Here is a 12,923-nt window from a genome sequence, read left to right as displayed (position 1 = left end):
TGTTTCTTGATTTGGACTGGTGGTATGGATGAATTATATGGTTTCTTTAAATATCTGAATAACAATCCATTCAATATGAAATTCACAATGTCTCATAGTCAAGAAAAAATAGTCTCCTTGGATGTGGAACTATTTATTGAAAACAAGTGCATTCATAGTCGCATGCACAGAAAGGAGACTGCTTGTAATGCAGTGTTACACGCAGCGAGTGCTCACCCCAAGACGCAAGTGAATTCCATCCCTTATGGGGAATTTTATAGAGCGCGTCGCAACTGTAGCAAAGATTCTGAGTTTCAAATGCGTGTTACGGATATTGAACAGAGATTTATCGATAGGGGCTATGACAAGGTAATTATCGCTCAAGCAAAAAAGCGAGTCTACACACTCACTAGAAATCAAACACTTGTTACAAATTCAACTATAAATACCAAACACGAACAACCAGTGAGGATGATTACAAACTATCACCCCTGGTCCCATAAAGTGTTCAATATTTTTAAACATCACTGGAACTTACTTACATCAGACTCTGATCTTAATAAATACTTGACCAACCACCCAAGCCTTACCTATCGTAAGGGCTTAACAATTCGCAATATGGTAAGCCCTAGTTACCCTAAGAAAAATCAGGGCACAATGTCTTGGCTTCACAGAAGCAACTTGGGCTTTCATAAATGTGGCGACTGCAATATGTGCAAATATGCTCTATCAGGAACTAGAGAATTCATGTATAATGGTTCTAAGAAATTTTACATTACCCAGTATATCAATTGTAACACTAAGTTTGTGATTTATATCATTGTATGTAAATGTTCCATGATATATGTGGGTAGTACAATTAGAAACCTCAAAGCCCGTATCTCAGAACATTTCAGAGCCTTGAAAAATATGGATGACAGATACCCTATAGTACATCATGCCTTGGAATGCCCTGAACAGAGCAAACACCAGTCTTTCAAATTTCATGCCTTAGAAGCAGTACCTTGTGACATCAGAGGTGGTAATCGTGAATTGAAACTGCGACAGGCAGAAGCACGTTGGATTTTGAGATTGCGTGCGGTTGATAAGGGTATAAATATTGAGAATGAGCTGCAATATTTTCTGGGTGCTTAAGCACCCCTATCCTGTGATTGTTCCTTTCCGCCCTATACGTGGATCGGTACAAGTTAACACATAATATACAAGGCTAACTGTGTACTTATGTACGACCCTTTTTGAGCCTTCCTTTTGTTCCTTTCCTGAGTAACTCCTCTGTATGGCAATGACATGATGACTGTATTTTTCCCTCTATATTGCTTTTTCTTAATGAACTTGTATATAAGATGTCTGTTGTTTAGTGTAACACAGATCGACTTGACTATGTGAATTAGTTACTTTCCATACTTCTGTGTACTTCTCTTTAATAGAATCGCCTGTCCTTTTGGCTCTTACTAATGACACATTGATTTTTCTTCTCTCATCTCTCTCTGCTTATTTCCTTAATTTTAGCTCATGATTTCCTCTTCGCGCTTCCTCTTCTAATTTAAACTAGCACTTTCAATACCACATCAGATGTATATTATAATACTCTTTCTGCATACATTAGGCGCTAAGTTTTGGCATACTGTTAATAAGAGATTTGGTTATTGTATTACTTCCCGCACCGTGTCCATACCTTATGAGCCTACCCGATCCTGTATTAATTTACTGGCTCATGTAGCACGGGGCATATATTATTTACTAATAAGGACAAGTATCTTTTGTTCAATTTTTACTCCAGTAGCCCTTCGATCATCCGTTTTTTTTATAAAGGTTATGATTGTTTTGGATTAGTTTAGATATTTTTACCCTTTCATAATGGCGCTTACTGGTGGTGAAATTTGTTGACCACGGAGTCCGCTCTCTAATTTTGCTTTAAATTCTCATCCCAAGATGGTGCACGTCATAGACGCTAAAGCTATCACGGAATGCTTTGCTTGAGGAACAGACCAGGTTTACTATAGGTAAGCTTCGTACTTTTATTCAACTACCATGATTCTCCATATGGAGCGTTTTAGCTTATCTATACGACCCCGTGTTGACAGATTGTTAATTTAATACTTTTTCTCGACTTTTGGTATGAGTGGTCTGTTACACGGGAATAGGTATTTGTCCAGTCAATGTAGTGACTTCTGTTTATTTACAGCGTTAGCTTTCGCTAAGTCCATAGTACAGATAGGTTTGTTTTCCAATTGTTCTTTCGCATTTAACTGAGGTTATACTTGTCAATTTCGATTAACTGCGGGCTACCATGAATTTAGACATGCAGACATAGACAGACCCGGTCGCTATATTATTTTTTGTCGTGTACCCTACTGAGTTTAGCCTTTACCTTATGTTACAGGAAGCATGGCTTATACTTTTCCAGACTATTCCTAAGTGACTTACAGAGAGCCTTTCAGATACGTTCATGTCAATAGGAATTTACCATTATATTAGGTATGTTGTCTTAATTTATATTTTTTTATTTCTTGTGTTACACGTTGGTTATTTTTACTGTTATCTCACAATACCTACTTACTAAAGCTTGTGCGTTTTCTTTTTGTGATTACAGATGTTGCGTACAAATACCCTTAGATTTGCGCTTTCATAATTTTGAGATTTGATGTACCTTTGGTAAGTGCACTTATCACTAGAAGGTTAGGCTTAGATTGCATGATCCTTAGCGAATTTTGTCAGATAGGGTTTATTTAAGCTATGCAAGCTTCCCCCACTTTACACTTTATTTCGGCTTGTAACTCGTAGTGTACACGTTCTTATCTTGTATATATCATGGACTATAGTGACCTATTTTTTAGTAGTTTCACACATGTGTTGTGGGGTTTCACTATCGCTTCCTCGGTGTAGTCCCTCTTTCTTCTCTTTAGAATACCAGGTACTCTTCACTTATATTTCGGTGACATTTACTAATTATTCTCTTTTCCTTTTCTACGACTTTTTAGTCTCATTCAACCAATTAATAACTAATTTAGAGGTCTTCTCACCATTTTCTTAGACGATTGTGATCATTTAATGTTTACACTATTATTGTGAATCCATGTATCTTTTGGAATTAAATTGCAAATGTAGTTATCTCTTTGCCTCTAGCCCTGATGAAGTCCATGACTTATTACTGTCGGGACGAAAGACGTGTTGGCTTGGCCTGATGGCATTCAGTGAAGACTGCACTTTGGAATAAAGACAAGATATGAACATTTGAATTAACAAAGGACTACTTTATTAACCAATATTTGGACTTTGATTTGTGCTTTACTTAAGAACCACTTTGCTCGGTTTTCAATGCTTGTTTATGTTAGAGATAATACCTGACGTGTTGTTTCCTGACTCTAATCATGGCAGAGGGATCTAAAAAGAGGCTTTTCAGACCGTGTAAATCCTGTGGGAAACCAAGATTATCTTCTGAGTACACCATAAGGAATGTTTTCATTGCTTACACCCTCATCATGAGCCAAAAAATGCAAGCATTGCAGAACCTTTTCTGCTAAAACTCCAAAAGCCAGTGAAGTCAGGCTACTACTATGGCTTGAAAAGAAAAAGACACATGGGGATCCTACTTCTGAAGGGGGGCGGAGTCAATCTTCACCAGTGAGTAAGCATAAAAATGAGGGCTTAACCTCATATAAAGGGGCATTAAAGAAAATAAAGTCTCATAGCAAAGAATCTGAGATGGTAAAGTCAGTGAGTAAGTAAGTATCGGGATCACCTCCCTCTGATAAAATGCCTTCCAAATCTACTTTGGTGCATGTAACTCCTTTTAAGGAATCATCACCTGGAGAAATTTGATTGTCGACAGATCTGCCGTCAACGGGCGATCGTTTATGGGTGACACATTGATGAGGAAATCGTCAACGATATAATCCACCGTCACAGCGGTGACGGCTACAGTGTTGATGACACCAGTGATGAGAACAACAATGACATCTTCATCATTGTTGAGTAAGCTTATGACGACACCTTTATAGATGAAGCCATCAACTGCGATTGCGTCAACAGGCACTTTGCCATCGATGACGAAGAAAGCAACATCACAGTCACTGGCAGTTCCTGAAAAAACAATTATCTCCTTATCATCGCCACTGTCGACAAATTCATCAAAGGCACATAAAGAGACAGTTTTAATTACTGCACAAGGGTATCCAGTGACTCTGTACCCAGATCAGACATCTCCAAGTAAGATGTCACCACCGCCTCCCGTACGTCTCCTGGAAGTGGAAGATTCTGGTGATGAAGGACCATTTGGCCCAGCTTATAGTCACACACAACGTCACGTCAAATGTCAGGATACTATCCCTATATGCAGATGATGACTTACTTTACGTCACAGACCCCCAGAATAGCATAGATAGAATAATGCAAATCCTCACTATCTTTGGCCACTATTCGGGATATACAATCTACTGGCAGAAATCCCAAATATAAAATTTGCCGGGCCGCCTGACAAAACTACCCCGTGATTGTGCAGCAGAAATAGTCACTGAAGGATCCCACTATCTGGGACTTTATGTGACAACTGCCCAGGACTCATTCTTTCACAGCAATCTGATGCCTCCCCTGGAGAGGCTAAAGAGCGATGTTTAAAACTGGAGGTCTCTCCCGCTGTCACTCTTGGGCAGAGCAGCACTGTTTAAAATTGTGTCCCTGCCCTGTTTTCTTTATGTATTACAAAATCCCTCATAACTGATCCATACTTTGTATTTTAAGTAAATCGAGAGCGAGATCAAAGCTTTACTCTGGGATGGGGGCCTTGCGCGAATTGTGCAACACAAATTAACGCGGAGATGGTATGATGGTGGATTGGCATTATCAGACATCCAGAATTATAATTGGGCAGCGCAGCTGACCTCCATTAATGGGTGGATTTGTTCGCTCCACAGAAAAACCAGCCTGCTGGATGGATAGGCTGGGAATGAAACCCGCGGGCAACTTAGGGCTCGCTATTTTTTGCTTCGACGCCTCAAATTTCATGGCCCCACTGCGATAGTGGTTAACGTTTGGCACACAGCCAGTCACGACCTGGGCTGGAAGGGAAGGATCGCACAAGCTACCCCCCTATGGGACACCATAGCACTGGGTACACTGGGACGTTTGCTCGGCTTTGATAAATGGGACCTGATTGGATTCTCCCGGGTGGGCGATTAGTGGAATCGGTGATGTTATCCCCCTTGTCGACCTACAACTGATTACCAACAAGCACCAACCGAAACATACCTCTCCATATAGGTCTGTCATTCCCTGAGGGTGGTGCTGCCTAGGGAGAAGTGCTCCCAGAGTCTTTGCCCTTAGACGACAGGTTGCTTGATGAATACATGTTAAGCAAAGCCACATCACTCACATACCGGAAATTGCTCAACAACGCATCAGACGCACTGACACTACTGAGGGAGCATTGGGTTGGAGACTTGGGTGACCTAGATGACAATGATTGAGAGGAGGCCCTGGCATACCTTAGGAAGGTAGTCATATGGTCAGGGTTTGGATTAGTCCAATTGAAGATCCTCCACCAAACCTACTGCGCTCAGACCACGCTAGTTCAAATGGACAGGGCATCGACTACTCAGTGCTGAAAGGCTGTGGCCATACAGGTACCTTTTTTCTTATGATTTGGGACTGCCCAATGTTACAGGGCTTCTGGGTTGTGGTGATTGCCTGTCTTAGTGAGGTGTGTGGAGGCCCCCTCAAAGCTTTGGCGAAATGGTATCCCTTGAATGTCTGTCAAGAAATAGACTTGCTCCGTTTGGAGTGAATAAGAATTACCCTTGGTGGTGAAGGGAAAAGTGACTAGGTTGTAGGATGCGGATCAGCTGCCACAGTTGGGGGAGTGGAAGCGTGACATGGACTGGTGCATGCAAGCTGAGAGAGTGGTGTATGAAGGCTGATGTTGCCCCCACAAATGGGCAAAACTTTGGGGATGCTGGAACAAATACAGAGGCAACATCTGTGAAGACCCAGCTGCCAGCGCCCCGGGGAATCCGTAGTCTAAAGCACTTTCTTTGGGCCATTTTATGGGTCATGCAGAGGGGTGAAGGGGGGTGGGAAAGGGGTGGTCTGAAGTGTCTAGCATAATGAATATAAGGTACTTTACAGTGCTTATTTATGTTTTAACTGCAATTTTGTTGCTAATAAAAAGTTTTCTTAAATGTTTTTATCTATCAAGATACTGATGATGGCCAACCTGGAAAAGACAGTTAAACCTTCATTGAATGAGTTTACTCCATTCAGGATAGACAGCGATATGCCTTGGAATATTTATGTCTCTTTCCATTAACACTGTGTTGGAATTGACCCTTTTTGCAGGGTTACCCCAAACTCTCTGCATTCTTCCTCCTCTGTTTTTTACTTTGCTTTTGCTGGTTTTAGGACTCTGGGCACTTTTTCACTGCTGACCAGTGCTGAAGTGCATGTGATCTTTGTCTAAAATTTTATGGCATTTGGTTTCTCCATGATTGGCATCTTTGATTTACTAATAAGTCCCTAGAACAGTGCACTACATGTGCCCAGGGCTAGTAAATCAAATCCTACTAGTTGGCCTGCAGCACTGATTGTGCCACCCACGTGAGTAACCCTTCAAACCTGTCTCAGGACTGCCACTGCAGAGGCTGTGACTGCAGTTTTAAACCGCTATGTTGACCTGGCAAGTTCACCTACTTGCCTCCCTTTTATTACATATAGGTCACCCCTAAGATAGGCTCTAGGTAGCCCCTTTGGCAGGGTGCAGTGTAATTAAAAGGTAGGGCATGTGCTGTTGAGTTTAACATGTCCTGGTAGTGAAAAACTGCTAAATTAGTTTTTCGCTACAGCAAGGCTTATCTCTCCCATTGGTTAGCATTGGAGCTGCCTTTACAAGTGTAACTTCCAATTGGGAGCAGATAGAAAATTGGAGTTTGGTGTTCCTGGACTCACAATTAAACAAAAACACATCTTTTAGTAAAGTTGGTTTTTAAATTGCAGGTCTGATAATGGCACTTTTTAGACAGTTGCCATTTTCTTACTTTAACCATTCTGTGCCTCTGCCTGTCCCTAGAATACACATCTGGGTGGGTTGACATCTGGACTTTGTGCATTCCCTCTAGACAGTCACACACAAAGGGAGCTAATGTGTGCCCTGCATATCCTGAGAGCCCATCACCAGGCTGATAGGTCTTCCTGAGATAGAGTATGAGTGAGGAGCTGACATTTGTACCTAAATAGGGCTCTGCCTGTCGCCACACAAAGAGTTGCATACTCCCCTGTGGTGTGTCAGGAGCCAGGGCAGGAAAGGGCAGGGTTTTGTGTACTACAAAGTCCTTTCTTTGAAGTCTCCCTACTTCAAAGGCTGAAATGGGTATAAGTACCAGACCTCTGACACCATATACTCAGAAGAACACCTCTGGACTAAGGACATTCTTCCAGGAAGAAGAGCTGTTGTGCTGCCAGGAGGCACTGCCCCTTTGCTGCTTGCTTTGCTGTGTTGGCCTGCTGCCTGCTACTTCTTGTCTGGATGGAGAGAACTGGATTTTACTCTCTACATCTTGTATCTAAAGGTTCTCCAAGGGCTTGTTTGGGCTTGCCTCCTGTTTCTGAAGTCCTGTTTCTGCGCGATGCAATGACCTTAACTTACAACAAAGCCTGAATTTGTCAACGTAATGCCTCCAAATCAGTGCTGCTGTGTGAGTCTCGGACAACACATCTCTGACATCTGCGACACCCGTCCCCAACTCCGACGTATCTCCGGCATGGCTTCAAACTGATGCATCGTCCTTCAGCCCAGCCGTGCGACATTGACGCCTCAAAACTGACGTTCAGCGCTCTTGACATTGATATTTCAATGACTTTGTCCGACTTCGAAACCGACGCATCACCTACGACAGCGACTCATCACCTCCGGATTTCAATGCATAGTCCCCGAGTAGCGACGCATCCAAGGTACTGTCAGCTGGTTTGCGTGACTCCTTTATCCGACCCATGCTCCATCGCAGTTAGACTGAACTTTTGGATTTGCTCCGGTCAAGTGCGACCAGATAGCCCCAGTTGGAGCTATTGACTTCTAAGCACTGCATTTTGATTTAATCTTGCAAAATTCATATCTTGACTTGTGTATGTTGGATTTTTGTCATTCTGGTCTTGTTTTACTCAGATAAATATTGTCTATGTTTCTAAACTGGCGTAGAGTGCTTTTGTGGTGTTTTCACTGTGTTACTGTGTGTGTGCACATATACTTTACACATTGGCTCTTTAGTTTAGCCTAACTGCTCTGTGCCAAGCTACTACAGAGCACAGGTAAACCTTTAGCGTGTGCTAAACTTACCCTGAGTAGGACTGTTGTACCTGCTTGGACAAGTTGCATACCTCTGTCAACCAGAAGCCCAATTTCTAACACTATCCACATGATTACCCTTATGAGGAACAACATGACTTGCAAGAGGATACAGTTCCTGTACTCATTGCATTGGTAACGGATGGTCTGGCACATGTTAAATGACTATTACAAGAAGGGGAACCATTGTACACCCAAGGATGAAGCATGAGGGGGTGTCCCCCTAGTTGCTAACTTTAATTTCAGGTGGACTAAGGTTGTTACTTTCACACGGGCTTAGGGCATAGAATGTCCGCACTGCCCCTGACATCATGTCCAATCCCACCTTTAAAAGAGGCCCTTACACAAGCAAAATAGATTATAGATTTTTTGATTTTAAGCTTTGGCCTTTTGTGGTGGACGTGGAGTTGGTGCCAAAAATGGACAGTGATCATGAAGCGCTGTCCATTCTTGGCGGTAATAGCCAAAAAAGTTCTATAGACAGGTTCTCTAAAGACTTCTGGTATGGATCTCAGACCACCGCATCCTTTCAGACTTTCAACCGGGGTTTAGAGGCAAGGTCAGCACAATGGATCAGGTGTTCCACTTCAAGAAAATATGCTGGAAATCCATTGACTTGAGACAGGTTCACATATTCAGGGCCTTCATGGACATGAGGGCCGCCTTTGACCTTGTCCCCAGTGAAAATCTCTAGAGGGTCATATGGAACTATAGGACATTCCGTGTGACTTACTAAGGATTTTAATAACCCTGCACTCAGAAACTCATGCACAAGTTAGGTGGCATATGGATGGAGACCTTACCCCTAGAATCCTAATTAAGCAGGGTGTAAGGCAGGGGTGCATTCTGGCCCCCACACAGTTCAGCTTATACAGCAATGGTGTGGCGGAGTGGCTGGATAATTGTAATCACGATGCCCCGAAATCTGTGGGCATCAGTACTCCAGTACTCATGTTCATTGATGACATGCAGCTGCTCTCTATAACTCCTACTGGCTTGCAGGCTCTCCTGGCCGATTTGCCTCTTTCTGCACACCCAGAGATTTTGAGGTAAATGCTGCAAAATCTACATTTATTGCAATCAAGCCCCACCGTTCTTTTAGGGGTAAGATGCTGGTGGAGGGCGTCCCCATAGAACAAGTTAAAAGCTTTGACTATCTGGACTTTAGGTTCGCTGAGAACTGTTTTTGGGTTTTACAGATAGAAATAAGTAGGGGTACATTACAACACTGTGGCATCTGTTGTAAATAATTTTAAGTCCACTTCTAGTAGTACAATTTCACCAGTGCTAGAAGTCTATAGGGCAACAGCCCTTGCTGAGGCTACCTATGGAGCACAGTTATGGGGCAGTGCTGATTCCTCTTCTCTGGTCCTAGCTGAAAACAAATTTATACGGTCAATGTTTAACCTGCGCACAAGCACTCCTTTGATATCCAGATGCTTCGATTTAGCTTTGAACAAGGTTGATTCAGTGATACATTTACAGATTTTAAAATACTGGATACGACTTTGGACAACAGTGGAATTGGCTCCTTATCGTTACGCTTTAATCAAATTCATCAAGCTGGATAAAAAAAGTATGTACCCCTTGGCTCAGAAAGATCAAACAACACTGTGCACTTATTAAAATGGAGAAAATTTGGCAGACCGCAGTGACAATGGAAAAAGACACAGCCAGCAAAGTGAAGAAACTTTTCTGGGACTGTGCTATCCAGGCTATGGACTGATCAAAAAGAGGTCTCACTGCAAAATGCCACCTTCACAAATATATCCCTAGCTTTGAACCCTACCTGAAGAGGATCAGGCTCAGTTATGTTAAAAATGTATACACGAGATACAGAATTGGCAATTTACCCCTCAAACCATTTACAGTAAGATGGGCTAAGGAGACTATCTCATCTGCTCATTGTCCTTTTTGCCCTCTGATACCAAAGTCAGAAGAAATGTTTTTATTATTTGCCCAGGTTATCTGACTCCAGGAAAGAGGTGGATTGCCCCTATTTGTAGACTATTAGGCATTTCACAGTTTTTGGAGGTTGCCAGTCTCATGAGATGTGACACAATGGAGCAAGTTGTCCTTGCTACCTCCAGGTACCTATACTGGGCTTGTAGAATTAGATCTGGGAAACTCGATAAGATGCTTCATAATTCCAAATAGAGATCTACTCTGCAGTGCACATTTCCTTCTTTTTATTTTTAAATAAATGTATTATTTTCTTAGATGACTGCTTGTTAATCTTTAAGATCTCAACTGTATGCAACATACAATAATATGAGTATCTATGATTTTTTTTTACTTTGAATATTTCTGGTTTTAGCATTGTAAATGGAGATACATCTTTATACTGCACATTTTGATATATTCAACAGTGTTGTACTTTTATGGTTTTTCCAAACCAAAACACAATGATTATTGATTTATCAATTGACTATTACAAGCTGTTCTCTAAGCCTAATGCACCAGTACAACATACTCCGGTGCATTCTGATACCCCTCTCTAGATCACTCTCTAGAAGCCCATTGGGTTTGCAAGCGCAATAGGAGGGAGGAGTTTTGCCTCCAATTACTATTACTATTCACGATGGTTATATTGAAAGTGATATGGCTAACCAGTCAGAAGTTGGAGAGTTTCCTCAGGATCAATCAGGGTTCAGTCAGAGGTGTTTGATAGGCCAACCAGGTCCATATTCAGTGGTGATGCAGGTGGCAGCTTCTACCCCGTGTTCGGTACCGTCGTACAAAGAAAGCTGGCATCTGGATAATGTTGTTAAGCAGTTTTCTGCGACGGCAGCAACATGCATCAGAGCATCTAACATGTTGGCTGTATTAGGAAGATTTGATAGGCAAATATGGTCAGACATGGCAGCTGTAGGAAAGTGCCCTTTTTGACATGGTCACCCCTACTTTTTGCCTGGTATTTGATGTGATTTTGACTGGAAGTACACTGGGTTCCTGCTAACCAGGTCTCCAGTGCCAGTTCTCTTTCCCAAAAACTGTACAATTGTTTCCACAATTGGCAATACCTTTGGTACTTCCTGTAAGTCCCTAGTAAGTGGTACCACGGTTACATAGAGCATGGAGGCTAAAGAGAGTTCTCAAAGGCTGCAGCACAAATTCTGCCACACAAACAGACCCCTCACTAACATCAGTCAGACTGCCGCTGTAGGCTGCGTGTTTTGGTGCAGACAAAAATGAATACACAACAAGTTTCTGACTCTTAAGGGCAAGGGTCTTTGCTCTCAGGAAGCCAGAAACCAAGCCTGTTCAGGCATAGGGGGCTTACTCCCCCACTCACAGGATGACCTGCAGGTTAGCATTCCAAGGCAGGGGAGCTTCAAAGAGCCCACCACCTTTGTCATTTGTCCATAGCCCGTTGGTACCTGGGCAGGTGGGAAAATTAGCTAGTCAGATAGGTGTGTCCACCCTCAGGTCAGTACCACTCCTATGGTGGGCTACCGGAATTCGAAGCGAATTTTCAGAATTAGCCATTTTGGTGATTGCAAACTTAGGAACTCTGGGACAGGGTTATGCCTACTCCTTACAGTAAGTGGTCAAGGAAGGAAAGCTTTATTCGACTGTTGTATTTAACAATCATAAAAGCACATAAAACATACAGATAAAAATTGCATTTAAAACTATATAAATTAGTAAAATGATCAAATATCAATATTTACAGAATAAATAAAGATTAAATCAACTCTATTAAAAACCACATACAGAAACAGGGGGGATACACAGCAGTTATAATTCATCAGTTAACATAGTCTTCCTGAGTTAAGCACCTTCTTCAGGAACATTGATAACCTCCATGATACATGTTCGTGGTCCAGTAACTGCAGTGGGATTAGAGCCGGGAGACATTGCTCCCAGGACACCCCCGCACCGCACGGCCACCAGCTGCTGCGTGTGCCCCTCCTCCCGCTGCTTGACTCAGCCTCGCTGAGCCTGCCGCCTCGAGCCCGCCCCCCGCTGCCCTAGCGGGATCACACTCTGCTCCTGTTGCTGCCGTGTGACGCTGTACTCTCCCCTGTGTCTACTGTATTTTACTTCGTTTTATTTTTGTGCCCCCAGTGTTCTCTGATTGTTTTTCGAACCCCTGAGCCTGTGAATTTTCGTATTGTTGCGTTCCCTGTGCCCCTGTACCCCCCCGCCCCGCTCCCCGCTTCCCACCGCCGTGCTCGCGGCCACGCCCCTTTTCTTTTCTGTACCCTCCCCGCTCCCGCCTCCCAGCTCCTCCCTCCCTCCCACTTGGCCTTAAATGGCGACCGTGCGGCGCAGGTGAGTGTGACCTGCTCTCAGGACACCCCCGCACCGCACGGCCACCAGCTGCTGCGTGTGCCCCTCCTCCCGCTGCTTGACTCAGCCTCGCTGAGCCTGCCACCTCGAGCCCGCCCCCCGCTGCCCTAGCGGGATCACACTCTGCTCCTGTTGCTGCCGTGTGATGCTGTACTCTCCCCTGTGTCTACTGTATTTTACTTCGTTTTATTTTTGTGCCCCCAGTGTTCTCTGATTGTTTTTTGCCCCCTGAGCCTGTGAATTTTCGTATTGTTGTGTTCCCTGTGCCCCTGTACCCCCCCGCCCCGCTCCCCGCTTCCCGCCGCCGTGCTCGCGG

The 12,923-nt window shown here is 43.4% G+C and overlaps 1 protein-coding gene and 1 long non-coding RNA gene across 2 annotated transcripts in view; one reads left to right on the top strand and one right to left on the bottom strand.

Moving 5' to 3' along the window:
- Window positions 1–2,426, top strand: part of LOC146868423 (uncharacterized) — a 243,932-nt gene extending 241,506 nt beyond the window's left edge. Inside the window, exons 2-3 of the long non-coding RNA XR_014966212.1 lie at window positions 1,912–1,982; window positions 2,363–2,426. This is a non-coding gene — a long non-coding RNA (uncharacterized LOC146868423). The remainder of the gene's footprint in view (window positions 1–1,911; window positions 1,983–2,362) is intronic.
- LOC146868422 (P2Y purinoceptor 4-like) overlaps window positions 1–12,923 on the bottom strand; it is a 98,714-nt gene that overhangs the window by 14,078 nt on the left and 71,713 nt on the right. The window lies entirely within an intron of this gene.

This window comes from Triturus cristatus, chromosome 1_2, assembly GCF_964204655.1.
Source record: "Triturus cristatus chromosome 1_2, aTriCri1.1, whole genome shotgun sequence".
In the NCBI taxonomy this organism is placed as follows: Eukaryota; Metazoa; Chordata; class Amphibia; order Caudata; family Salamandridae; genus Triturus; species Triturus cristatus.
This window is presented reverse-complemented; position numbering and strand designations above follow the sequence as displayed.